The sequence below is a fragment of the Entelurus aequoreus genome, linkage group LG12, assembly GCF_033978785.1.
Source record: "Entelurus aequoreus isolate RoL-2023_Sb linkage group LG12, RoL_Eaeq_v1.1, whole genome shotgun sequence".
Lineage (NCBI taxonomy): Eukaryota > Metazoa > Chordata > Actinopteri > Syngnathiformes > Syngnathidae > Entelurus > Entelurus aequoreus.
In genome coordinates, this window is record NC_084742.1 from 40,152,765 (window position 1) to 40,180,126 (window position 27,362).

Below are 27,362 nucleotides of genomic sequence, written 5' to 3' on the forward strand. Positions count from 1 at the left end.
GAAAGATTCGTGGATGAGGAACGTGAGAGTGAAGGACTAGAGGTGCATTGCAGGACGTATCTTTTTTCGCTCTGACCGTAACTTAGGTACAAGGGCTCATTGGATTCCACACTTTCTCCTTTTTCTATTGTGGATCACGGATTTGTATTTTAAACCACCTCGGATACTATATCCTCTTGAAAATGAGAGTTGAGAACGCGAAATGGACATTCACAGTGACTTTTACCCTCCACGACAAAACATCGGCGAAGCACTTTAGCTACGGAGCTAACGTGATAGCATCGTGCTTAACTGCAGATAGAAACAAAATAAATAAACCCCTGACTGAAGGATAGACAGAAAATCAACAATACTAAACATGGACCTGTAACTACACGGTTAATGCTTTCCAGCCTGGCGAAGCTTAACAATGCTGTTGCTAACGACGCCATTGAAGCTAACTTAGCTACGGGACCTCACAGAGCTATGCTAAAAACATTAGCTATCCACCTACGCCAGCCATCCCTCATCTGCTCATCAACACCCGTGCTCACCTGCGTTCCAGCGATCGACGGAGCGACGAAGGACTTCACCCGATCATCGATGCGGTCGGCGGCTAGCGTCGGATAGCGCGTCTGCTATCCAAGTCAAAGTTCTCCTGGTTGTGTTGCTGCAGCCAGCCGCTAATACACCGTTCCCACCTACAGCTTTCTTCTTTGCAGTCTTCATTGTTCATTAAACAAATTGCAAAAGATTCACCAACACAGATGTCCAGAATACTGTGGAATTTAGCGATGAAAACAGAGCTTTTTGTATGGATACAATGGTGTCCGAATTCTTCCGTTTCAACCATTGGCGTCACACGCATACGTCATCATACATAGATGTTTTCAACCGGAAGTTTTGCGGTATATTTAAAATAGCACTTTATAAGTTAACCCGGCCGTATTGGCATGTGTTGCAATGTTAAGATTTCATCATTGATATATAAACTATCAGACTGCGTGGTCGGTAGAAGTGGGTTTCAGTAGGCCCTTTAAGTAACTTGTGAGTAACTTCTGATTCAATTAGTAGCAATTTTTTTAATGGTTGTTGGACTACAACCGTAGTTTTGTGTGTGTGTAAAAAAAACATCTACAATTTACTGCAACATGCTTTCTCTAGTTGTAAGTGGAATTCTTGTAGGCTGAAATGAGAACATTTCTACTGTCACAGATGACAGTGCATAATATGATATTGTTCCTAGTTTGTAAGTAAACATTGAAATATTGTGCAGCCTTCTCTGACATCATGCCACTTTTTACAGTACGATGCCATGCAATAAATTGGTCTGATTTGTCAAATAATTCAGTTACTTCTATTTTCACACCTACAGTGGGTATCAGAGTCAGAATCAGAATCAGAAATAATTTATCAATCCCCGAGGGGAAATTACAATTTTCAGCACAATCCCATTCAAGAGCAGACAAACATTACAGGAGACAGAACAGGATCGCTGACAGGTCTGCCAACTTCCGGCGCCGCTTACAAAAAAGGTGAGATACAGGTAAACAATGGGGGGGGGGGGGGGGGGGGGGGGGGATCGGTCTAAACCTGGGCCCCTGGAGAGGTTTGTTTCATTTGCAACCATTTGCTAAAATCAGAAGTTATTTTTACTTCTCATTACTGTACATTCCCGACCCCATTTTGACAGACAAAAGAAGACATTTTAGCACATTTATTAAAAATAAAAAACTCAAATCACATGTACATAAGTATTCAGACCCTTTGCTCAATACTTTGTTGGTGCACCTTTGTCAGCATTACAGCCTTTTCAGTTCAGTCTTAGTTTATTTGGAACATGCATACGATACAATGTAATGCATCACATATTTCCAGTTGTTTTATTACAGCACATGCGAAAAGGAGTGGGAAGAAGCAGAGCTTATTTAATCCTACCCCTTTTCATACAATAGCAATGTTATCCCATTTTCTTGTTCTCTGTTTGTAACAGAACAGTGAATAAATAAATAATAAATTAATAATATACCATAGTAAGTAAACAAATATTAAATACATAAATAACCTTTATCTTAAAAGAAAAAAAAAGGTTCAAGATGTTCATTATAATTCTTGTTCTGTGTACTTTGTGAACACTTGTAGTTTGAACAGTCCCTTAAACTGAATCATATTGGTGCTTTGTTTGATTTATTTGGTTAATCCATTCTATAATTCAATTCCACATATTGATATGCTAATGTGTGATGTATTATGATGTAAGTGTGTTGATGTTTGAAATAAACTAAAGAAAGAAAGAAGAAAGAAATAAAGGTTTTAAGGGTTGTACGTGCATACACATGTTTTAAATTTGATTTTCCTCTAAGGTTATATTTCTGTCTTTATTGTTTTTAAACACAAAATAAGATGAAAACGTACATAAATAAATTAAAAATTAATACGAAAATAAGTAGATACATATTAGGGGATGTGAAATATACTTTCAAATAATGACCCACAAAAAATGGCCCTGGGTAACTATTTTTTATTTGCATTGCCTCACACGATGAACACTACATATATTTTATCGGCATAGCTCGGTTGGTAGAGTGGAGAGCCCTGTCCTATGTGATTTTCACACAGCCAAACAAAAAAGGTGTCATGGCAAAGTCCACCTCATTAGGTATGAGACCGCCTTCATTCTAGGCTTACGCACTTGTCTTTGTTTTTTTTCCCCAAGATGGCGCCACTATAGTAGCTGCTGGTGGCAGGAGCTCTGTGCTCTTGTGTCATCCTTTTGTGTTCCTGATGTTTCCCTCTTGTTTCCATGTGTTTTTTTTTTTCCTTTTAGTTCGGGACCCTTTGGGACTGTGTGACAAGGGGTGGCACTTTGGTGACTTCTGCAGTGCTTTTTTGTGAACTTCTGGATCTGCCTCCCGGGAGCCTTTTGACCGTGGGGACCAACTGTTGGGTCTTTGCCACACCAGAGTCCGTTTGGAGAGACTGGAGGAGATGCGGATGAAGAGACAGGGCTGCGGAGCTGACGGACAAGCTTCACAGTGTCTTGGCTGAATGAGCAGGTATCGGACACCTCGGTCTCCTGGACGTATCCTCGCTCATCCATGCAGACTGGACACTGGCCGAGAGTTAGTAGACGGCCGAGGGTGGAGTCGGCTCTCTTGGTTGCTTTGTTGGGTCTGCTCCTGTCTCTGGCCATGCTCCCCCCGCCCCAGCAGACGATGGTGTGGAACACCGCAGAGGCCACCACAGTGTGTGTGGGTGTTGAAATTATGTTTTTGTTTGGTTGCTCGTCTATGCATGGTGCAATCGTGTGTGCGCAATATATATTATTGGATAATGATTTTTTTGTTGTGGTTGTTGTTGTTTTACTTTTGTAGCTGTATGTAGAAATGGCACTGCTGGAGTGACAGCTGGTGGCATCAGCTCTGTTCTCTTTAATGTCTTTAATGTCCTTTGTGTTCTTTGATGTTTCCCTCTTACACACATGTTTGTGTGCTATGGCTATGAGGTTTTTTCTTCTTCTTTGGCCTCAGTCTGGACCCAGGGGCCCAGGCTTGGACTGAATTTGTTTTTTATTTTTACTCATCCCCCCCACCCCCCAGCGTTTAACTGTTTCTCACCTTTTTTTGGAAGGCTGGCAGACCCATAACCACAACACCAGGGGGAGCTGCACTAACCACGTTAAACCCAGATTCCGAACTAACAAAGGTCTTAACTCATTCTCTTTCTATGCCACATCAATGTGGAATGCTCTCCCAACAGGTATAAAAGAAAGGGCATCTCTATCCTCCTTCAAAACCGCAATAAAAGTTCACCTCCGGGCAGCTACAACAATGTTATTATCTTGTGTGATGACTGTATTATGATGATAGTATATATGATAGTATATATCTGTATCATGAATCAATTTAAGTGGACCCCGACTTAAACAAGTTGAAAAATGTATTCGGGTGTTACCATTTAGTGGTCAATTGTACGGAATATGTACTTCACTGTGCAACCTACTAATAAAAGTCTCAATCAATCAATCAATCAAACCCGTCAGAAATCCTGTTCTGTCTCCCTGTAATGTTTGTCTCCTCTTGAATGGGATTGTGCTGAAAATCTTAATTTTCCCTCTGGGATTAATAAAGTATTTCTGATTGTGATTGTCTGATCCTCTACGCAGGGTGTGCAAGAAACGTGCAAAACTTCAACCGCGTAAAAAAAACGCAAACCGGAGATTAGGGACCACTATGAGCAACACACACATCACCTCCAAAGGGCAGGATGCTGTTTCAGGAACCTCGTATCTTTTGACTGACACTGTGGTTATGAGCAATGATAGCTGCCAGGACTCTGAGGGCGTGTCTAAACGAAGCGACACAGGCGGCGTGAAGACACCGCATGCCTGTGCCCGCTGACAACATCATTATACTAAGGACTTTATGTAGGATAATGAGGCCTGTAGGATCCGTTTGATTGACATGCTGAGCGCATATTTCCTCCAGTTTGGACAGCACCTGCACTATAGTCTGTTGGACCTAAGATTCTGTTTATTCACACACACATATTTCCCCAAAAATATTTGTGGACAAAAAAAATATATATTGGAAAAAGTGAAATTATTATACGTTCCTGGCAGATGCAGGAGTTTGGTATCGCTGATAATTGCTTCCTCATCCGAATAGCTGTGTCATCATGTCTTTATCCCTCTACTTCTGTCACAGTTGCCTTCTAAATTGGCTTATCTTTGCAAGAACCTTATGACATGTTTAATCATACGATGACATTACATTTTGATTTGTGATTTGTTGATTTGTAATTCATCGTCTTGTCTCTACTGGAGCGAATTAGTAGCTCTGGGTGACAATTTGAATTCAAGTAGCCCACTGTGTGCATGCTTGCCATTGACGACCTGTGTGAGGCCACACAGGCAGCCAATCAAAAAATAAACAGCCTGCAAATGAAATGGGTGCCGAATGTAAACCTTCAGTCACTCTTTTCTAGCAGATTAATTTCTCAGATTTAACTCCCTTTTCTCAGATTTAGCCACTTGTCATCACATTTAGGTTTAAACTCTAAATTTGATATTGAAATGTTAAATCTTAAGCTAAATGTTGAATCTAGACCTACATTTTAAATCTAAAGCCAACCCTATTTAAGTAGCATTCATGCCAGCGGCGCCATTCTCCATATATGTCCTGCTTTAAAATGTTTTTTTCAATCAATCAATCAATGAAATTGTATTTATATAGCCCTAAATCACAAGTGTCTCAAAGGGCTGCACAAGCCACAACTACATCCTCGGCACAGACCCCACATCAGGGCAAAAAAAACTCAACCCAATGGGATACAATGAGAAACCTTGGAGGGGACCGCAGAGATGGGCGACCGGGCGACTGGTGCAATGGACGTCAAGTTTAAAGGCCTACTGAAACCCACTACTACCGACCACGCAGTCTGATAGTTTATATATCTATGATGAAATCTTAACATTGCAACACATGCCAATACGGCCAGGTTAACTTATAAAGTGCAATTTTAAATTTCCCGCTAAACTTCCGGTTGAAAACGTTTATGTATGATGACGTATGCGCGTGACGTTAATCGTTGAACCGGAAGTATTGGTACACCATTGAATCAATACAAAAAAGCTCTGTTTTCATCTCAAAATTCCACAGTATTCTGGACATCTGTGTTGGTGAATCTTTTGCAATTTGTTTAACGAACAATGAAGACTGCAAAGAAAAAAGTTGTAGGTGGGATCGGTGTATTAGCGGTGAACTACAGCAACACAACCAGGAGGACTTTGAAATGGATAGCAGACGCGCTAGCCGCCGACCTCACCTTGACTTCCTCTGTCTCCGGGCCGCCGACCGCATCTATGATTGTCGCTCCGTCGATCGCTGGAACGCAGGTGAGCACGGGTGTTGATGAGCAGATGAGGACTGGCGTAGGTGGATAGCTAATGTTTTTAGCATAGCTCTGTGACGTCCCGTTGCTAAGTTAGCTTCAATGGCATCGTTAGCAACAGCATTGTTAATCTTCGCCAGCCTGGAAAGCATTAACCGTGTAGTTACATGTCCATGGTTTAATAGTATTGTTGATTTTCTGTCTATCCTTCCAGTCAGGGGTTTATTTCTTTTGTTTCTATCTGCATTTAAGCCCGATGTGCTATCACGTTAGCTCCGTAGCTAAAGAGCTTCGGCGATGTATTGTCGTGGAGATAAAAGTCACTGTGAATGTCCATTTCGCGTTCTCGACTCTCATTTTCAAGAGGATATAGTATCCGAGGTGGTTTAATATACAAATCTGTGATCCACAATAGAAAAAGGAGAAAGTGTGTAATCCAATGAACCCTTGTACCTAAGTTACGGTCAGAGCGAAAAAAGATACGTCCTGCACTACATTCTAGTCCTTCACTCTCACGTTCCTCATCCACAAATCTTTCATCCTCGCTCAAATTAGTGGGGTAATCGTCACTTTCTCGGTCCGAATCTTTCTCTCGCTGCATTGTAAACAATGGGGAAATGTGAGGAGCCTTTCAACCTGTGACGTCACGCTACTTCCGGTACAGGCAAGGCTTTTTTTTATCAGCGACCAAAAGTTGCGAGCTTTATCGTCGATGTTCTCTACTAAATCCTTTCAGCAAAAATATGGCAATATCGCGAAATGATCAAGTATAACACATAGAATGGATCTGCTATCCCAGTTTAAATAAAAAAATAATAATTTCAGTAGGCCTTTAAACTTGATGTGCCGATGATAAGAAAGATTGTCGCTGCAATACTTAACTTACTACCTTAGTTTTATATAAAGTTCCTTCGAGGTTTATTTTGAAGTGAAAGTGGACGCTGGTGTGTGCAATATTCTCTCTACAAGAACCAGGATAGCTCAATGGTTAACACTACACACTCTCCATTTTAGGATCTGGGTTTGAATTCCAGTTGGTTGGATTGGTATTCAGTTGTGTTAAACTCCATTGTAGTTTAACTGAGACAGAGTGCCCTAATTATATGTGTCATTGATGCCTGGAATCTTCTTTCAAGAAGACCAAAGATAACTGAGTGGTTAAAACCGGTGCCTCCCCAACACATGCTATATGGTTCGAATCCCAGAAGGACTGATAGGTAACTGACAAAACTCTACTTGGAAGAATTTGTAATTTCTCGCATCTCGATCATAGTTTACTGAGACAGGTTCACAATTAAATATGTCATTGGGGCCCAAAATCTTAACTTAAAAATACCCAAGATGGCTGAGTGGTTAACACCAATAACTGTTAACCATGGGATAGTGAGTTCAAGTCCCATTCAGGTTGACTGCTAACTAAGAAAAGCTCCAGCGGGAGGAGTTGAAGTTGTATATCATAGTTTACTGAGACAGATTCTCGAATGAATATGTTATTGGGCCCCGAAATCCATAGTGAGGACAACCAAGGGTAGCTGAGGGGTTAAAGCACCTTGGCCCAATCAAAGGTAGCTGGGTTCAAATCCCAGTCAGGTCCGTCGGTAACTATGAAAGCTCCAGCGGGAAAGGTTGATGTTTTATATGAGAGTTTACTGTGACAGAGTCTCAAATAAATATGTCATTCCGCCCCGAAATCTGTTCTCAGGATATCAAGGATAGCTGAGTGGTTAAAGCAGCCAGCTCCCAATCAAAGTGGATTGGGTTCAAATCCCAGTCAGGTCCATCAGTAACTATGAAAACTCCAGCAACAAGAGTAAATGTTTTATATCATAGTTTACTGAGACAGGTTCTCAATTAAACATGTCATTGGGGCCCGAAATCTTGTCTCAAAAAGACCAAGGTAGCTGAATGGTTGAACAGCTAGCTCCCAATCAAAGGGTTCTGGGTTCAATCCCAGTCAGGTCGATTGGCTTGCCAAGCCAAAGTATGCAGGAGTGGGGACGCTGGACAATGTGGGGGTGTTTCACCTCCCCCACACAGAGTAAAGCTAAGAGGTAACTGGTTAATTAACTTATAGTTAAAAAGGTAAGTATGGGTAATAATAACAAATAGTCCAAAAGTCAAGGGTAACCTCGAGGGTTAGCTCCTCCTGTGTGCTGAGGCTAAAGTTAATAAGTGTACCATCAGTAATTCCTAGGCTGGGATGAGTGGGAATAGGAACATGAATAATTAATCATTGTGAGTGTTGACCAATTAACTTTCCTCGGTCTGGGAAAGAGAAAAACATTCTAAATTGGATAATGAAAACAAAAGGGGAAAAAATTGGTTAAAAATAAAACAATGAATAAGAGGTAAGGGACAAGAATGTCAAAGTGGTTAATAAGTAACAAAAAAAAAGAATAATTGAATTGGTTAATAAAAAAAAAAAATTGGGAAAGAATAAATGAAACAAAAAAGATTAATTGAAATTGGATAATTAAGAAAAACAAAGGTGAATAAAAATCAAAGATGAGGACCATCTAAATATGAATAAGTATGTTTTTTTTATTTTTTATTTTAACAATAATTTAATTTGTTTTATACATTCTTGTCCCTTACCTCTTCATTCGGTCACATTTTCAGTAGACCCATAATAAATTCAGATAAGAACCACACTTCATAAAAGTTTTTTGTGACCAACAAGTATGTGCTCCAATCACTCTATCACAAAAAAATAAGAGTTGAAGAAATGATTGGAAACTTAACACAGCCATGACATTATGTCTTTCAGAAGTGTGTGCAAACCTTTGACCGAGACTGTATTTGCACTGCTGGTCACATCAATTGAATTGTGTGTAATAATCTACAGCATTGTGCCCTCCAAGCTTGTCATTTGCAGTAACACCTCTGTCCTCATCCTCCCCCCAAACATAAAAGCTAAGTAATTTTCCCTCTCTGGCGCCCCTAACCAATCCCAATTAGGCTTGCAGAGGAATGTGCTGGATTGCTGAAATCACAAATCCTCCCCCCTGAGCGGCGTGGCAGTGCTCAATGCCCAAGGTGTGTTATTATCTTGTATTAGTGCACCACCTGCCTTGCAATAATGGCGAGCTAATTGGCCCGGCGCGTGTCTTGAAATAATAAAGAACGGAGACGTTTTACAGCGATTAAGGAGGCACATCAAGAAGGAGGCAGCCACATTCAGACCTGAAGTGAATTCTAATTCCGTCACAATTAACATGCGCTGTGTTGTGGTTGTCCAGAGAGGGGCACGTCAATATTATGTTCACACATTTAGGCTGGCAGTGTACATAAAGATGCATACAACCCTTTTCTTCCCTTAACCCAGTTTTTCACCTTGGAGCCAGCGTAAAGGCGCCATTCAAACGGGCTGACAGTCATTTCACCCCGCAGATATGTCCTCTTTCAGAACCTAAACATCCCTCCGTGCAAAATAAATAAAGAAACAAGTGGATGACAAGCCCGAAGAAGAAGAAATACTCGCGCTGCTGCATCCTCCAGAGGATAACAAGAATAATGCCTTCATTTGCTGCAAGGCCTCCGCTCCACGCCAAGCATAGACGTGTCTTTTATGGGTGTAGTATTTCTGATTGGCATCTTAGGACAGTCATTTGAATTATTTAACAGTGTTCCCATTCCCTGTGTGGGGGAAGAGGAAAAAAATGTGCTATTGTGCGTTTGGTGTCTTAGTTTAAGTGGGAAATGTGCTTTTGGCTCATCATTCTGAAAGAGTGAATGGAATTACAAAAGGGGAACACACAAAACCGCTGGAACGACGCTGAAGTCAAATGGTTTTTGGACTCTGTATTGTGGACCTGTCACTCCTTTCCTTTCCACAGGTGTCCCAAGGTGTGTCACGATTTAGAACGGAGAGGATATGAAACAGATCAGGGCCCGGGGCCGATCCCTTTCCAGATGCTCGGGAGAGTTAAGAAAAAGACCGAGACGACTTTAGGGCCACCGCTATCTCTTCACAGGGCCGCAAGTGGGGAATGTTACAAGATCGCTTCTTATCTCTCCCATCAACACTTCCACAGAGCTGAAAATATTTTTGTGGGGTACCTCAGGGATCAATACTTGGACCAAAAACTGTTCAATCTCTATATAAATGACATTTGTAAAGTTACAAAGGACTTCAAGTTAGTATTATTTGCAGATGACACAACTGCTTTCTGTTCAGGAGAGAACACTCTGAAGATAATACAAATAACAGAAGAAATTAACAAATTAGAAAAGATGGTTTGACAAAAACAGACTATCTCTGAATCTCAGTAAAACTAAAATAATGCTCTTTGGTAACAGTAGAAGGGAAAGTCAAACACAAATACAAATAGACGTAGTAGACATTGAAAGGGTAAAAGAAAGCACATTATTGGGAGTTACAATAGATGAAAAAATTAATTGGAAATTTCATGTAAAAAATGTACAACATAAAGTAGCAAAAACACGTCAATGAATAAAGCAAAATATGTTCCAGACCAAAAATCACTTCGTATTCTCTACTGCTCGCTAGTGTTACCATATCTGAGTTATTGTGCAGAAATATGAGGAAACAACTAACTACAAATGTGCTCTTCATTCACTAACTGTGTTACAAAAAAAAATCAGTTAGAATAATACAGTGTTTTTCAACCTTTTTAGAGCCGAGGCACTTTTTTTTAATTGAAAAACTCCAAAGGCACCACCAGCAGAAATCATTAAAATATGAAACTCGATTTTGACAATAAAAAGTTGTCTATGAATTTAAACCATAACTAAGCATGCAACACTATAGCTCTTGTCTCAAAGTAGGTGTACTGTCACCACCTGTCACATCACACCCTGACTTATTTGGACTTTTTTGCTGTTTTCCTGTGTGTCGTGTTTTAGTTCTTGTCTTGCGCTCCTATTTTGGTGGCTTTTCCTGTTTTGTTGGTATTTTCCTGTAGCAGTTTCATGTCTTCCTTTAAGCGCTATTCCCCGCACTCGCTTTGTTTTAGCAAACAAGAATATTTCAGTTGTTTTTATCCTTCTTTGTGGGGACATTGTTGATTGTCATGTTCGGATGTACTTTGTGGACGCCGTCTGCTCCACACGCTGTAAGTCTTTGCTGTCGTCCAGCATTCTGTTTTTCTTCACTTTGTCGCCAGTTCAGTTGTAGTTTCGTTCTGCATAGCCTTCCCTAAGCTTCAATGCCTTTTCTTAGGTGCACTCACCTTTTTGTTTATTTTTCAGTTTAAGCATTAGACACCTTTTTACCTGCACGCTGCCTACCGCTGTCGTCTGCATATTGTGATCACAATTAGCTACCTGCTGCCACCTACTGATATGGAAGAGTATTACACGGTTAGTCTGCCGACACTCAACAACAACACATCATTTGCCGACTATAATTACTGGTTTGCAAAAAATATTTTTTACCCCAAATAGGTGAAATTAGATCATCTCCCACAGCACACCAGACTGTATCTCACGGCACACTAGTGTGCCGCGGCACAGTGGTTGAAAAACACTGGAATAATACATAATGTTGGATATAGAGAACTTAAAAAAACATTATTTATTAAATCACAATTATTGAAATTCTACGATTTGGTGCATTCGCAAACAGCTAAAATGATGTACAAAGCAAACTATAACCTGCTACCCAAGAATGTACAACAATTCTTCTCAATAAAATATAACCTTAGAGGAAAATCTAATTTAAAACATTTGTATGCGCATAAAACACTTAAAACCTATCCGTATGTGGAATTAAATTATGGAACGGACTAACCAAAGAAATCGAACAAAGCACCATATGATTCACTTCAAGAGACGGTTCAAACTACAAGTGTTCACAAAAGTACACAGAACAAGAATTATGATGAAAAGCTTGAAGACTTTTATTTGCTTTGTTTTAAAATATTTTTATTGAGACAAACATCATCTATGTATTTAATATTTGTTTACTTACAAGGTATATTATTTGTTTATTATGTATTTGGTTACTTTTCTGTTACAGAGAACGAGGAAATAGGATAACATTGCTACGGTATGAAAAGGGGTAGGATTAAATAAGATCAGCTTCTTCCTACTCTTTTTCGGACGCGCTGTAATTAAACAACTGGAAATATGTGACGCATTACATTGTATCGTATGCATGTTCGAAATAAACTGAAACTGAACTCAACTCAACCCAACATCCCTTCCCAGAATCGGGGGGTTGCCAGGCAACCAGGTAACATACGCTAACTGTACACTAGGCCGTAGCTACTCAACTACTTATGTGTTTAACAACGCTTTCAAAAATGTTGGGGCCCACATGCATTGTCCCATTATGCTTATTTTATGAAACACAATTTTTAATGCAAAATTAAATGAATATAGTACCTTTTTCCCAAAGACCTTCACATTGAAAACCTATTATTCATTCACTTCACATTCACAGACTGATGGTAGGATGCCCTGGAAACGCGGCTGCCAATTTGCCCAGACGGCCTTTTCCGACCGCCACCAAATATTCATTCACACTGTTCAGCTACGTCTTCCAATAACCTGGACTCGGTCCAATCGCTGCATGTTCGTTTTGGTCCGAGGGAGAAGAAACTTTGTCAGAGACTCATTTCAGTATTCAATCAGTCACATTCATATGCATGGGCACAAAGACGTCTACTTTCAGAGGCTCCACACAGTGCTGAAAGACATTTGACAAAACAGAGAAAATAAGAAAAAAATGTCTGTAAATTCCAGACCTAAAGCCGCTACTTTTTTCCTACACTTTGAACCCTGCGGCCTATAAGACAGTGCAGCTAATTTATGATTTTTTCTTCACTGACGTCCATAATAATAATAGTAAAAAATATTTAAAAGAAAAAAAAAAGCTTGTGCACTGAGAAGGTGTGTTATTGTCAGTGATGGGCAAACTACTTTGAAAATGTAGTAAGATAAAGGGGGAAGCTATCCCCTGAGAATTGTAGCAAGCTACAAGGCAAAAGTAGCTTGCTACATCCAAGCTACATTTAACGGCATTTCTATCTTTGTATAATATCAGTGTTAATGTAACTGAGAGTGTACAAATGGACCCAATAAGAGGCCGATATTATTAACTGTGTCATTTAGTTAGGGACACCCTACAACAGGGGTGTCCAAAGTGCAGCCCGGGGGCCATTTGCGGCCCGCAGGTAATATTTTAACGGCCCCGTGGCACATTCTAAAAATCCGATAAAAAAAAATTAAAAACATAAAAAGTGGTATAAAAGAGCAAACAGGTGAAATGTAACAATAAAATGTTTTAATGTTTACTCTAATAACACAAAGCTGCCATGCAGGCTGTTTCTTTCCTTAAAATATAATAATGAATCAAAATCAGTGTCATTATGAATTATTGACCTATTCAAGGCTCCAATTACGTCACATAAATATTCCACTTTGAGACATTTTTTGGGGAAAATGTTGCATATTTTGTGTTTGCCATATAAAAAACTAAGCTGTTTTTTTTAAACATGGGCCTAAAACGAACAAACAAAAAACATAAACAACAATAAAAGTTATAATTGACGGATGGATCTGAAGTTGATCTTGAGACTATTGTGTTAAAAGTTTAAAAAAAATGCATGATTTATTTTTTAATACTTTACTGTGCAGGACCCTTTTGGATCCCCAATAATATTAGTGGAACTTTTTTTTTTTTTTTTAAGTGTCATTGCTCAAAAAATAATAATGAATCAATTTTGTTATGAGTTATGCTATGAGCTCCAATTATTATATAATCTCAAATATTCCACTTTAAAATGTTATTGGGGGAAAATATTGCATATTTTGTGTTTTTTCCATAACAAAACAGGGTTTTCTTTGACAAAAAGAGCATACAGCGTAAATCTTAAAAAAATAACTTTATATTGACAGATAGACCTAATGTTGATCTGGAGATTTAAACCTTGCATAATAATGATAACACTAAATAATGACACATTTTAAATATTTTTTGTACCTAAACCCTTTGGGGTCCCCAGGATCAAGCCTGAGTGGAGGCCTAAATGTATATTTTTTGTACATATATTGTATCTGTTTTTAAAATAAAAAATATCAAAATGGCCCCCGCTTGCTTTGATTTTTCAGTGTGCGGCCCTCAGCGGGAAAAGTTTGGACACCCCTGCCCTACAACTACCTCTAGAGGTCCCCACACCACACAGGTATGTATTTTAGTTAGTCTTTTCTTTGGCCCACCCCATAATGTTATTAATTTTCTCTGCCTACAGTAAAAAAACAGCATTTATTTATATCTTGACAAAAACAATGATTTGTGTGTTGTTTGGGAACAGTTGGTAATGGTTATGTGCAGTAAAACCTTTCATGAACTCAACACACCTTAATGTGTGTTCCTAAATTTGTGTTGGATGTTTTGGATGAAGAGAGCAGTTATGATTTTGGTTTACAGAGTAAACAACTAAAAACTAAGGTTTTGGGCATTGTTTTCTTTAAATGCATACATTGGTCTAAGTAAGGATAAGGATACGCAGTAGTGTGGGTTTCCTGCATGTCATTTTCATCACTAAAGGAAAAATCTAATCTGCGGGAGAGAATTCCCCTGCCATTTTCAAGTATCTATTCATCCATTCATCCATCCATCGATTTTCTACCGCTTGTAGAAACATTTTCAAAGAAGGTTTCTTTTTTTTGTTGAGTAGTCAGCTTGAAGCGTCCCTCTGTCTCGGACTCTCTTGTTGTCATGTGACATGAGTGCCTGATTGTTGTGATTTTGCCTACTCGGTTCAATGACCCACCTTATCTTGCCTCCGATTGGCCAGTCCATAATGTTTTGCCCTAGCCTTAGCCAAGTGTGACTCATCATATGAACACCAACCAATCATCATGGATTTTCTCCGTATGAATGGGTGTTCTCATTCATCCAGGTCATTGTATTTTCTCCATATTTTTGGGAGGGCCCTTTTCTCTCTTTGTCGTTTCTAGCTTTGAAGTAAACTACCGAGCTACATGGGTCTAAAAGTAGCTAAGCTACAGGAAAAGCTGCTCGTTAAAAAAAAGGAGCTAAACAACCACCAAGTTAGTATTATTAACTTACAACAGCATTTTTTTTTTGTATTGTCTCAGTTTCACAGATTTTCTCAGTAAACTCACCAAGATGTAACCGTGGAGTTATTGAGTCTGTTTCGCGGATGTTGCTCCAAAACCTGTATGTACCTTTCAGCATTAATGGCGCCTTCACAGATGTGTAAGTTACCCATGTCTTGGGCACTAATACACCCCCATACCATCACAGATGCTGGCTTTTCAACTTTGCGCCTATAACAATCCGGATTGTTCTTTTCCTCTTTGGTCCGGAGGACACGACGTCCACAGTTTCCAAAAACAATTTGAAATGTGGACTCTTCAGACCAGAGAACACTTTTCCACTTTGTATCAGTCCATCTTAGATGAGCTCAGGCCCAGCGAAGCCGACGGCGTTTCTGGGTGTTGTTGATAAACGGTTTTCGCCTTGCATAGGAGAGTTTTAACTTGCACTTACAGATGTAGCGACCAACTGCAGTTACTGACAGTGGGTTTCTGAAGTGTTCCTGAGCCCATGTAGTGATATCCTTTACACACTGATGTCACTTGTTGATGCAGTACAGCCTGAGGGATCAAAGGTCACGGGCTTAGCTGCTTACGTGCAGTGATTTCTCCAGATTGTCTGAACCCTTTGATGATATTACGGACCGTAGATGGTGAAATCCCTAAATTCCTTGCAATAGCTGGTTGAGAAAGGTTTCTCTTAAACTGTTCAACAATTTGCTGACGCATTTGTTGACAAAGTGGTGACCCTCGCCACATCCTTGTTTGTGAATGACTGAGCATTTCATGGAATCTACTTTTATACACAATCATGGCACCCACCTGTCCCCAATTTGCCTGTTCACCTGTGGGATGTTCCAAATAAGTGTTTGATGAGCATTCCTCAACTTTATCAGTATTTATTGCCACCTTTCCCAACTTCTTTGTCACGTGTTGCTGGCATCAAATTCTAAAGTTAATGATTATTTGCAAAAAAAAAAAAATGTTTATCAGTTTGAACATCAAACATGTTGTCTTTGTAGCATATTCAACTGAATATGGGTTGAAAATGATATGCAAATCATTGTATTCTTTTTATATTTACATCTAACACAATGTCCCAACTCATATGGAAACGGGCTTTGTATATTGCACAACACAGCAGCAACAAAAACAATGTTGTAATAGCGAGAAAGAGCAAACTTCTCAGCTAGCATTAATAAACATCTACTCTTGATATTTCAAATGAAGTCACTGCCAAATAACTTCCTCAGAAGGTTGCCCACAGCCACAGCTGTTAATGTAAAAAATGTGACCATATTTAGAAAACCCTGTCTTTATTTTATTTTGTCGCATGCACTCCGTTGCTATTAGAGTCTTTTAATTGAATAGAGCAGGGGTCACCAACCTTTTTAAAACCAAGAGCTACTTCTTGGGTACTGATTAATGCGAAGGGCTACCAGTTTGATACACACTTAAATAAAATGCCAGAAATAGCCAATTTGCTCAATTTACCTTTAACTCTGTTATTATTAATAATTATTTATATTTATCTTTGTGGAAACACTGATCATCTTAATGATTTCTCACAATAAATATATATAGAAACAGATAAATATCAATATGCAACACTTTATTTTTATATTTTCTCTAAGTGCACATTTTTCAAATTGAACATTTTCAAATGATCACTTCTAAGACAGTCTTGTGAAATCACAATATCCCATTTTAACTAGCTAGCCACTAATATTGTTTAACAAATCATGAATTACTTTGCACCATGTTTGTACCAATAATAACTCATGTAAAATACAAAAGTAAACTCTCAAATTTTTAAATCATGTCACACTTTGAACTGGACACCAAATCTGTTATCAGTTTCTTTGTCAGTTAGTGGGAAGCCTGGCATTGCATGCTGTTAACTAGTGTGTTGTACTCTGGTGTGTAACTTGACACTGCAACTCTGAGTGAGTCTTGCAGATGTGCATCAGTGAGGCGTGTTCTGTGTTTGTTCTTGATGAAGTTCATGTCAGAAAAGGCTGATTCACAAAGTAGGATTTTTCCTCATTGTTTGCGGAACCTTCTTAATCTTTTGGACATATTTTCACAGCAATCTGGCCTTAAGCTTAATTATAATAAATGTAGAATGTTAAGGATCAGAAATCTAAAGGGAACGTCCTTTCGAATGGAATGCAAAGTGCCTGTTTTGTGGACAGATGGACCAGTTAACATACTTGGTGTTGTTGTCCCAGAAAATCTGGAAGATCTAGGCTCAGTAAATTATGATAATCGACTAAGAAAGCTGGACAAAATTATGCAATTATGGAAAGGGAAATCCATAACCTTGTATGGTAAAATGTCTATTGCCAACTCGTTAATTATTACTCAAATTATTTATTTGTTTTTGTCATTACCAGCTCCATCACAAAACTTTTTTAAGATTTATGAGCGGAGGGTCTTCGATTTTGTCTGGAACGGCAAACCAAAAAAGATTAAAAGAAAGGTTTTGTACACCCATCCATCCATTTTTATTCCCTTCGGGGTCGCGGGGGGCGCTGGAGCCTATCTCAGCTACAATCTACAAAGAGTATGAATATGGGGGCCTGAAACTTCTCAACCTTGAACCTATGTGTCTGTCTTTAAAAGCATCAATTGTTCCAAAGATGTATTTAAACATTGAGTGGTACACAAATGTCCTGTTGGACAAAAAACATGTACTGTATCAAAAGAAATGGTATCCTTTTTTACAAGTGATCCCCTCCCATTTTTCTTATGTAGAGAGTCTGCTGGGAAACATGGCGGGGTTCATAAAGGAAACAATCCACTCATGGTGGTGTTTTCAATTTTATGTGCCAGAAAAAAGAGACAATATTTTGCAGCAGATAATATGGATGAACTCTAATATTGTAATAGATGGAAAGCCTTTCTTTTGAAAAATATGTTTGAAAGAGGAATCATTTTTGTCAATGATATCAATGAGAATGGTAAAATTATGAAGTATGATGAATTTAGAACTATGTATGGTGATGCTTGCTCAAGCTTTTCATTTTATCAACTAACTGGAGTCATTGGGAAAAGATGGAAACAAATAATTACCGTATTTTCCGCACCATAAGCCGCACCTAAAAACCACAATTTTTCTCAAAAGCTGACAGTGCGGCTAATAACCCGGTGCGCCTTATATATGGATTAATATTAATATTTATTTTCATAAAGTTTAGGTCTCGCAACTACGGTAAACAGCCGCCATCTTTTTTCCCCGTAAAAGAGGAAGCGCTTCTTCTTCTACGGTAAGCAACTGCCCCCATAGAAGAGGAAGCGCTTCTTCTTCTACTGTAAGCAACCGCCAAGGTGAGCACCCGCCCCTGTAGAAGAAGAAGCGTGCGGATATTACGTTTCATTTCATTTGTGTGTTTCTGTAAAGACCACAAAATGTCTCCTACTAAGAGACACGCGTACAAGGTTCCACTGACTTTTGATATTCATGTGAACCGCACTGTGGATACAACGGGAACACGTATGGTGAATATTCGCACCACAGGGAATGAGAAGTCGTCCTTCACTGTGGTTCTAGCTTGCCATGCTAACGGCCAGAAACTTCCACCCACGGTGATATTCAAAAGGAAGACATTCTTATTTTACTGTTATATTTGTATTCTCATTGATGCTCTTTGTTTTTATTCTACTGTAATATTTTTCTATTTTGTTTCCATTTATACCCCCATTATTTACTTTTTTAAATTCGATCTCAATTCTGTACACTGCTGCTGGAATTTTAATTTTCCTGAGGGAACTCTCCTGAAGGAATCAATAAAGTACTATCTATCTATCTATCTATCTTGCCAAAAGATAACTTTCCAGCCGGCGTCATCATAAAAGCTAACTCGAAGGGATGGATGGAGGAAGAAAAAATGAGCGAAGAGACCAGGTGACTTTTTTCACGCAGCTCCGTCCCTGTTGATCTATGACTGCATGCGCGTCCACATCACAGATGGTGTCAAAAAACAAGTGAAGCACACCGAAGAAGAATAATTCGAGGGATTTGTGGATGAGTAATAACTTCAGAAAGTGAGCTTTAAATGTTTATTTTGTGTGTTGTGTGACACTAACGTATGAGCAACGTTGAGTTATTGATGTTGCTATTGCTCTGCACTATTTTGAGTGTTACTATTTTTGTGATTGCACATTTGCACATTACATTTTGGGAGTGAACAGAGTTGTTAGAACGCTGGTTTGTAATATATTATTAAAGTTTGACTGACCTATCCGACTGTTTTTTTGACATTCCCTTTAGCGTAGCGTAGGTGCGGCTAATAACACGGGGCGGCTAATAGGTAAACAAAGTTTTGAAATATGCCATTCATTGAAGGTGCGGCTTACAACACGGGGCGGCTTATGGTGCGGAAAATACGGTAATTATGGAACTACTAAATTATTAGTTTGTAAACCTCTAATAAGAAATTCTACTTGGCAAAAAGGAACTAAAATAAATAGAAAAATACATAATTTGTATTTAATAAAGAAATCTTTGAAGGCTGCGCCATACAACACATACGGAAAATGGGAGGACTTTTTTGACTGCCCGTTGCCATGGGATGCAATATTCAAACTAATCTATAAAACTACTATCGATATGCAAAATCGTTATTTTCAAATTAAAATTATTTATAACTTCTTACCCACAGGGAAAATGTTAAAATTATGGAATATGACAGAGTCAGATGATTGCCGATTTTGTTGTCAGGAGCCTGAATCCACCCTGCATTTGTTTTGGTATTGCCATATTGTGTCTTTGTTTTGGGTGGAAGTTGAAAAAATGTGTTTAAGGATTGGTTTGTTTATGAAGCTTGATGTGGTTTCTGTTATTTTAGGAGAGTTCATTGACAATCATGATTTAGTCAATTTAATTATAGTACTCTGTAAAAGGTTTATTTTTAAGGCCAAAAACAGATATGCACTTAGTATTACTTTCTTTAAAACATTTATTCAGTATTTTCTAACTTTAGAAAGTTACATGGTTGAAAACGATAATGATGCCAAAAAACATTAAAAAAAAAGATGAGAAGTCCTCAAAGGCTTATTTTGAAAGTATAATTATGTTTATAAATTATATGATATCTGTTGTTGTGTTCCCTAATTTGAGTGACCTGGACATAATCTGGACTGTACATAAATGCTTATTTTGAAAATGTAATTTTGTTTATAAATTATATGCAATCTGTTGTGTTCCCTAATTTTTTCTGTGTACATGAATGAAGGTGTGTGTTGCTGAGTCCGACTTGGACATTATCTGGACTGGGCCTGGTTTTAAAAACCCTTTAAACAAATCTAATTTCATTGACAACCTGGTCTGTTGAAGATAAGGCCCTTTTTTAAAAAATAAAATAAAATAAGATAAATAAATAAAAAACATTTTCTTGGATAAAAAAAAAGTAAAACAATATAAAAATAATTACATAAAAAAATAGTAATGAATGAAAACGTTAGTGGACCAGCAGCCTATACAATCATGTGTGCTTCAGGGACTGTGTCCCTTGCAGATGTGTTGTCTATGTTGTGGGAACCAGAATATTGGTAGCAGAAAGAAATAACCCCTTTTGTGTGAGTGGGTGTGGATGAGTGTGCATGGGGGAGGTTGTTTGGGTTGATGCACTGATTGAAAGTGTATCTTGTGTTTTTTCTATGTAGATTTAATTTTAATTAAAAAAATAAATAAATAAATAAATAAAAATATTTTTTTTTATTTTTATTTATTTTTTTTTTTTTAGAACAGGCCCGCGGGCGACTCATCTGGTCCTTACAGGCGACCTGGTGCCCGCGGGCACCGCGTTGGTGACCCCTGGAATAGAGGGTATAAATAAGTCAGCCATGCTAATATGTTACTGTTTCCTCGGCTAAAGGATACCACTCAGTGTTGCCATTCTGGCGTTAAATCTGGCAACTTTCCAATACTCTTGTTAATTTTTTGGGGGGAAACAGCTACTAGTGACAAATGTAGCGACTTTTTACTGCGTTATTGGAGACTTTTTTGTGTCTTGCAGTGGAGGGTGCTGCCGGTCAGCTGGTACGGGCGGGAATTGCAGCGGTTTGCGCAAATCCCTTGCCATTTGGACTTCTATGGTGTCTTCTATTCGTACTGGAAAATCTGAATTTCCGAGTTCTCAGCTGCAAGTTTCAACTAGAATATTAAATGTTTAATATTTATTTACTGTCACACAAATAAATCACTTAATTGGATTTGCCTACTGGACACAACCCCAGTCACTTGCTCACCTCGCCTGTGGGTCTCTCTGTGACAAAAGTTGAACATTAGTTAGCGAGCTCATCATGTCATAGAGGAGACCCACACACCTCTCTGCAGCTGCAAAACTGCCTCTTTATCCGCCTTGTTTAATCGAGTGAGATGTAAATGTAAATATGTCTTCGCTGTCACGTCAAGCTAATATAAATCACTGCAACGGCCCAATTCCGACGTTCATGTGAATGAGCCAGTCACTAGATCTGTTTTTTTTTAATGAATATCACAACCTTCCATTCTTTTGATCAAATGTAATAATCTAACATTTAACAATGCAAAACAAAATCTATTTAAAAAAAAACAACAACTAAGTATCAAAAGAAGAACGTTAATCTGCAGTTCTAATCACACTTATCTATTATATACACTACCGTTCAAAAGTTTGGGGTCACCCAAACAATTTTGTGGAATAGCCTTCATTTCTAAGAACATGAATAGACTGTTGAGTTTCAGATGAAAGTTCTCTTTTTCTGGCCATTTTGAGCGTTTAATTGACCCCACAAATGTGATGCTCCAGAAACTCAATCTGCTCAAAGGAAGGTCAGTTTTGTAGCTTCTGTAACGAGCTAAACTGTTTTCAGATGTGTGAACATGATTGCACAAGGGTTTTCTAATCATCAATTAGCATTCTAAACCAATGAGCAAACACATTTTACCATTAGAACCCTGGAGTGATAGTTGCTGGAAATGGGCCTCTATACACCTATGTAGATATTGCACCAAAAACCAAACATTTGCAGCTAGAATAGTCATTTACCACATTAGCAATGTATAGAGTGTATTTATTTCAAGTTAAGACTAGTTTAAAGTTATCTTCATTGAAAAGTACAGTGCTTTTCCTTCAAAAATAAGGACATTTCAATGTGACCCCAAACTTTTGAACGGTAGTGTATATTGTATATAATATATTATATATATTATTTATCATTATTATTATTGTCTATTGTGAGCGAACTGTGGTGCTGAATTTCCCCCAGGGATCAATAAAGTACTTTCTTTTCTATTCTATATGGCGCCGCTGTAGTGGCTGCTGGTGGCAGGAGCTCTGTGCTCTCATGTCATCCTTTTGTGTTCCTGATGTTTCCCTCTTGTTTTCATGTAGTTTTTTTGGGGACTTTTTGTTGGGCACCCTTTGGGACTGTGTGACAAAGGGTGGCACTTTCGTGACTTTTGCAGTGCTTTTTTGTGAACTTCTGGCCGAGGGTGGAGTCGGCTCTCTTGTTTGCTTTGTCTCTGGCCATGCTCCCCCGACCCCAGCAGACGATGGCGTGGAACACCGCCGAGGCCACCACAGTGTATTTTTTTTTTTTTTTTTTTTTTTTGTTTTGCTTTTGTGGCTGTGTGTAGAAGTGGCTGGTTGCATCAGCTCTGCTCTTTTAAAGTCTTTAATGTCATTTGATGTTTCCCTCTCACACACATGTTTATGTGTGCTATGGCTATGAGGTTTTTTTCTCCTTGGCTTCTGTCTGGACCCCCTCTCCAGGGGCCCAGGCTTAGACTGAATATTTTATTTTTTTTCCCCCTCCCCAGCGTTTACCTGTTTCTCACCTTTTTTGTAAGGGGCGCCGGAAGTTGGCAGACCCGTCAGCGATCCTGTTCTGTCTCCCTGTAATGTTTGTCTGCTCTTGAATGGGATTGTGTTGAAAATCTTAATTTCCCCTCGGGGATTATTAAAGTATTTCTGATTCTGATTATGCAAATGAAACGACGAGGTCATCTAGTGACTTCTTGCAACTTTTAGGACAGGCATTACTGACCCAACTGCCTCACACATCAGAAAAGAGATACAGAGCTCTTTCAAGTCAGGTACAGTCTAAGAGAAAAAAAATGGGCTATTGGAATTACTACTTTGTAATTTATATTGAATCCCTGTTCAGAAGCAAATATTGCAATACTGCTGCTGATGCCTGTCAGTAATGCATGCAAGTAGATATCGCCCCAAGACATTATGATTAAAATAGGTTCAATGTTTCAGGGCATCTAAATACCCTGCAGATGTTGTCTTTAGCTGGCCATAACCTATTTGACCCCATCTCCACACCCTGTCTTTATCAGGACAGATGGCCTCAAGCCAGTCTGACCTTGGCACGCAGATAAACTAGCAGAGCGATAAGAGAGGAAAGTGGGTTCGAAGAAAAAAATACAGAAATAAGTCGTAAAGAGCAACGAGGAGCCGCCTGCCACCAAACAGATTTTTCCTAAAGTGTCGCTTTTTAAGAACCTCCATTTACATCGCCGAGGAGATCCTCTGGGAAGCTTCATGATAGATGAATAAGACCCCTTCACCAGGGGGAGGAGATGAATTCTGGGATGACCTGCTTTTGCAAATTTGGCCCCAGGGAGGAGGCGGGGGAGGAAAGTTAGACTTTGCAGAGCGGATATCTCAGAGGTGGCACTAGGTGGTGAATTAATCATTGTGTCATATTTAGGAGAATGAATGACTTATGATTTCGTTTCATAAGCTGCATCAGCAGGTTAACCGCGTTCAAACCACTCCTCCTTCAGCCAACAACAAGTCAAAGTAAGGGCAAACAGCGGTTTGAAAAAAAAGGTACCCTGGACAATAGAACAAAGATGTGACAGTATGGTATGTATTACTCTCGGAAAAATGTGCGTTTTACCTGGTTATTATCAGTGATGGGCAGTAACTAGTTACATGTAGCTATGCTACGTAGCTTAAAGGCCTACTGAAACCCACGATGGATCGAGGCTGAGGGGAGTGACAGGGAAGGATAATGTGTTTTTTCCTCTCTGAACTCACTGAATCGTTTCCCAAACGATGATTGCGTTGCAATGACTGCAGAATGTAAATACTCTAAATTCACAATGTGAGCTTTTTTAACTCACTCAAACTGGGGAAGTGTGACAGTGTAGCTTTCTGTAAATCTCTGGCAAGCACTGTCAACTTGCGCTCGAATGCCAAAACCTCCTCCAACATGTGCAGGGCTGTGTGTCCTTTCCCCTGAAGAGCTGTGTTTAGTGCAGGGGTGGGCAATTAATTTTTACCGGGGGCCGCATGAGTAACCCGAGCACTGCTGGAGGGCCACCTCGACAATATTTCAATAAAATTTTGCTCAATATTAGTTTTGATATATACCGTAAGATAAATAATAATAATAGTAATAATAATAATAATAATAATAATAATACTTTCATTCAACCTAACTTAACTTTATACCAAAAGCACTGCTTTGGAAATCATTTGTACCCCTTTCAGAGATCACATTTAGTTCCCCTTAAACATCCTCATGTTGCACAATGAAATGTAAGCATAGGATGAAGTGTGCATTCCAGGAACTTTCTCTAGTAACAGCATTCCATGATTAATATAAATAAATTAACATTAATAATAAATGACAGTAAAATAAGCACACGTATGACTGAGGAGTGATAGTGTAACTTTGTGTGGTGTTTGAGTTGTCCGACTTTTTGTGTGGCCATAAACGCACCAGTGGTTTATTGGTATGCGTGTTGGTGACAGATGGCAAGTTGGTTTTGGCCTGGTTTGTACGGCAGAAAATGACTAGTTTTTCGAGATAGGAGTGTTTTACTCATGTTCTTGGTGTGGTTATGGCCGAATATAAACAGTTTTGCTCAATAAAGTGATCGATAAAATTCTTGGCCTCGAAGAATCTCGATAGACGTTACAATAATTGAACGGTGTTCAATTGAACGGTGTTGACGAACACTGTTAGGGCCGCTTGTTGTCATTGTCACTCAAAGTTGCATTGCAAAATTACACAGAATAAATGTGTTTATTTTGTTTAGAATTCAGATGGGATTTGATTTGGTGCGCTGCATATATTTGCTGTGCGCAGAGGACGCTTGAGCAGTGTGCAATTGCGCAGGCGCGCACCTTAGAGGGAACGTTGCTTGGCAGTCCATGTCTTGTTGAAAACACGCCATTCGTCATCAACTTTTCTCTTTTTAGCGTCTCGGGTGTAAACCGTGCATCACTTGTCGCTGTGCACCTTCACTCACAGGTTACACACGGATATACGCCCATAAATAACACTTTTCAAAATAAAAGCACCACAGTTGTATTGCGCGCACGACATAGATGTTTTTTCAACTTTATTTTGTAATTTGTGATTGCAGCTGTTCACATTCACTCACAATCACGCATGCGCATACGTCCACACGGAAGTAATACAAATAACGCTTTTCAAAACAAAAGCAGCACCGTTGTATTGCACACTCAACATAGATACTTTTTTAAATGTATTTTGTAATTTATGATTGGCCTCACGCGGGCCGGACAGGGACGCACAAAGGGCCAGATGTGGCCCGCGGGCCGCAGAATGCCCAGGTCTGGTTTAGTGTGTTCAGGTGCGCTTTCATGTCTACCATGAAGTGTAGCTTTTCCAGCCACTGTGGCTGTTCCAACACAGGATATGTGAGCCCTTTGCTGCCCAGAAAGGTTTTCACCTCTTCCAGACACGCAGCAAAGCGTTTCAGCACCTCGCCTCTGGACAGCCACCGGACTTTGTTGTGCAACAGGAGATCAGAATATGTGCTTTCCAGCTCGTCCAGTAACAAACGAAACTGACGGTTATTTAAACCGTTTGCCATTATTTTATTGACAATCTGAATCGCCATAATAATCTTAATAGAATTACATTTTGAAAATGAATTAACTAAAATCAAATACATTTGAATTAAAGACTCATTAATTATTTTCAACAGCTGAGCCGCATCAGAGTGATCAAAGAGCTGCATGCGGCTTCGGAGCCGCGGGTTGCCGACCCCTGCCCTAGAGGTAGTTGTAGGGTGTCCCCAGCTAAATGACAGATAGTTAATAGTAATGGACCCTTATTGGGTCTCAGTTACATGAACATTGATATTATACATGTGGGCCGATAGATAGAAATGGCGTTAAAGGCCTACTGAAATTAAATTTTCTTATTTAAACAGGGATAGCAGGTCCATTGTATGTGTCATACTTGATCATTTCGCGATATTGCCATATTTTTGCTGAAAGGATTTAGTAGAGAACATCGACGATAAAGTTCGCAACTTTTGGTCGCTGGTAAAAAATCCTTGCCTGTACCGGAAGTAGCGTGACGTCACAGGTTGTGGAGCACCTCACATCTGCACATTGTTTACAATCATGGCCAGCAGCAGCGAGAGTGATTCGGACCGAGAAAGCGACGATTACCCCATTAATTTGAGCGAGGATGAAAGATTTGTGGATGAGGAAAGTGAGAGTGAAGGATTAGAGGGCAGTGGAAGCGATTCAGATAGGGAAGATGCTGTGAGAGGCGGGTGGGACCTGATATTCAGCTGGGAATGACTAAAACAGTAAATAAACACAAGACATATATATACTCTATTAGCCACAACACAACCAGGCTTATATTTAATATGCCACAAATTAATCCACATAACAAACACCTCCCGCCTCCCGTCTATATAAGCCACCAATACAACTCAAACACCTGCACAACACACTCAATCCCACAGCCCAAAGTACCGTTCACCTCTGAAAAGTTCATACAGCACATATATTTCCCCAAAGTCACGTACGTGACATGCACATAGCGGCACGCACGTACGGGCAAGCGATCAAATGTTTGGTAGCCAAAGCTGTACTCACGGTAGCGCGTCTGTTAACCAAATTAAAGTCCTCCTGGTTGTGTTGCTGTAGCCAGCCGCTAATACACCGGTCCCACCTACAGCTTTCTTCTTTGCTGTCTTCATTGTCCATTAAACAAATTGCAAAAGATTCACCAACACAGATGTCCAGAATACTGTGGAATTTTGCGATGAAAACAGACGACTTAATAGCTGGCCACAATAGTGTCCCAATATGTCCGCACAATCCGTGACGTCACACGCAAACGTCATCATACCGAGACGTTTTCAGCAGAATATTTTGCGGGAAATTTAAAATTGCACTTTACTAATCTAACCCGGCCGTATTGGCATGTGTTGCAATGTTAAGATTTCATCATTGATATATAAACTATCAGACTGCGTGGTCGGTAGTAGTGGATTTCAGTAGGCCTTTAAATGTAGCTTTAATGTAGCAAGCTACTTTTGCTGCAACAATTCTCCGGGGATAGCTTGCCCTGTAGCGTAGCTACATTGAATCAAGAGTAACTTGTAACTTAGTTTACTACATTTTGTAAGTCGTTTGCCCATCACTGGTTATTATCTCCATGGTGCCATGAGGAAGCAGGGA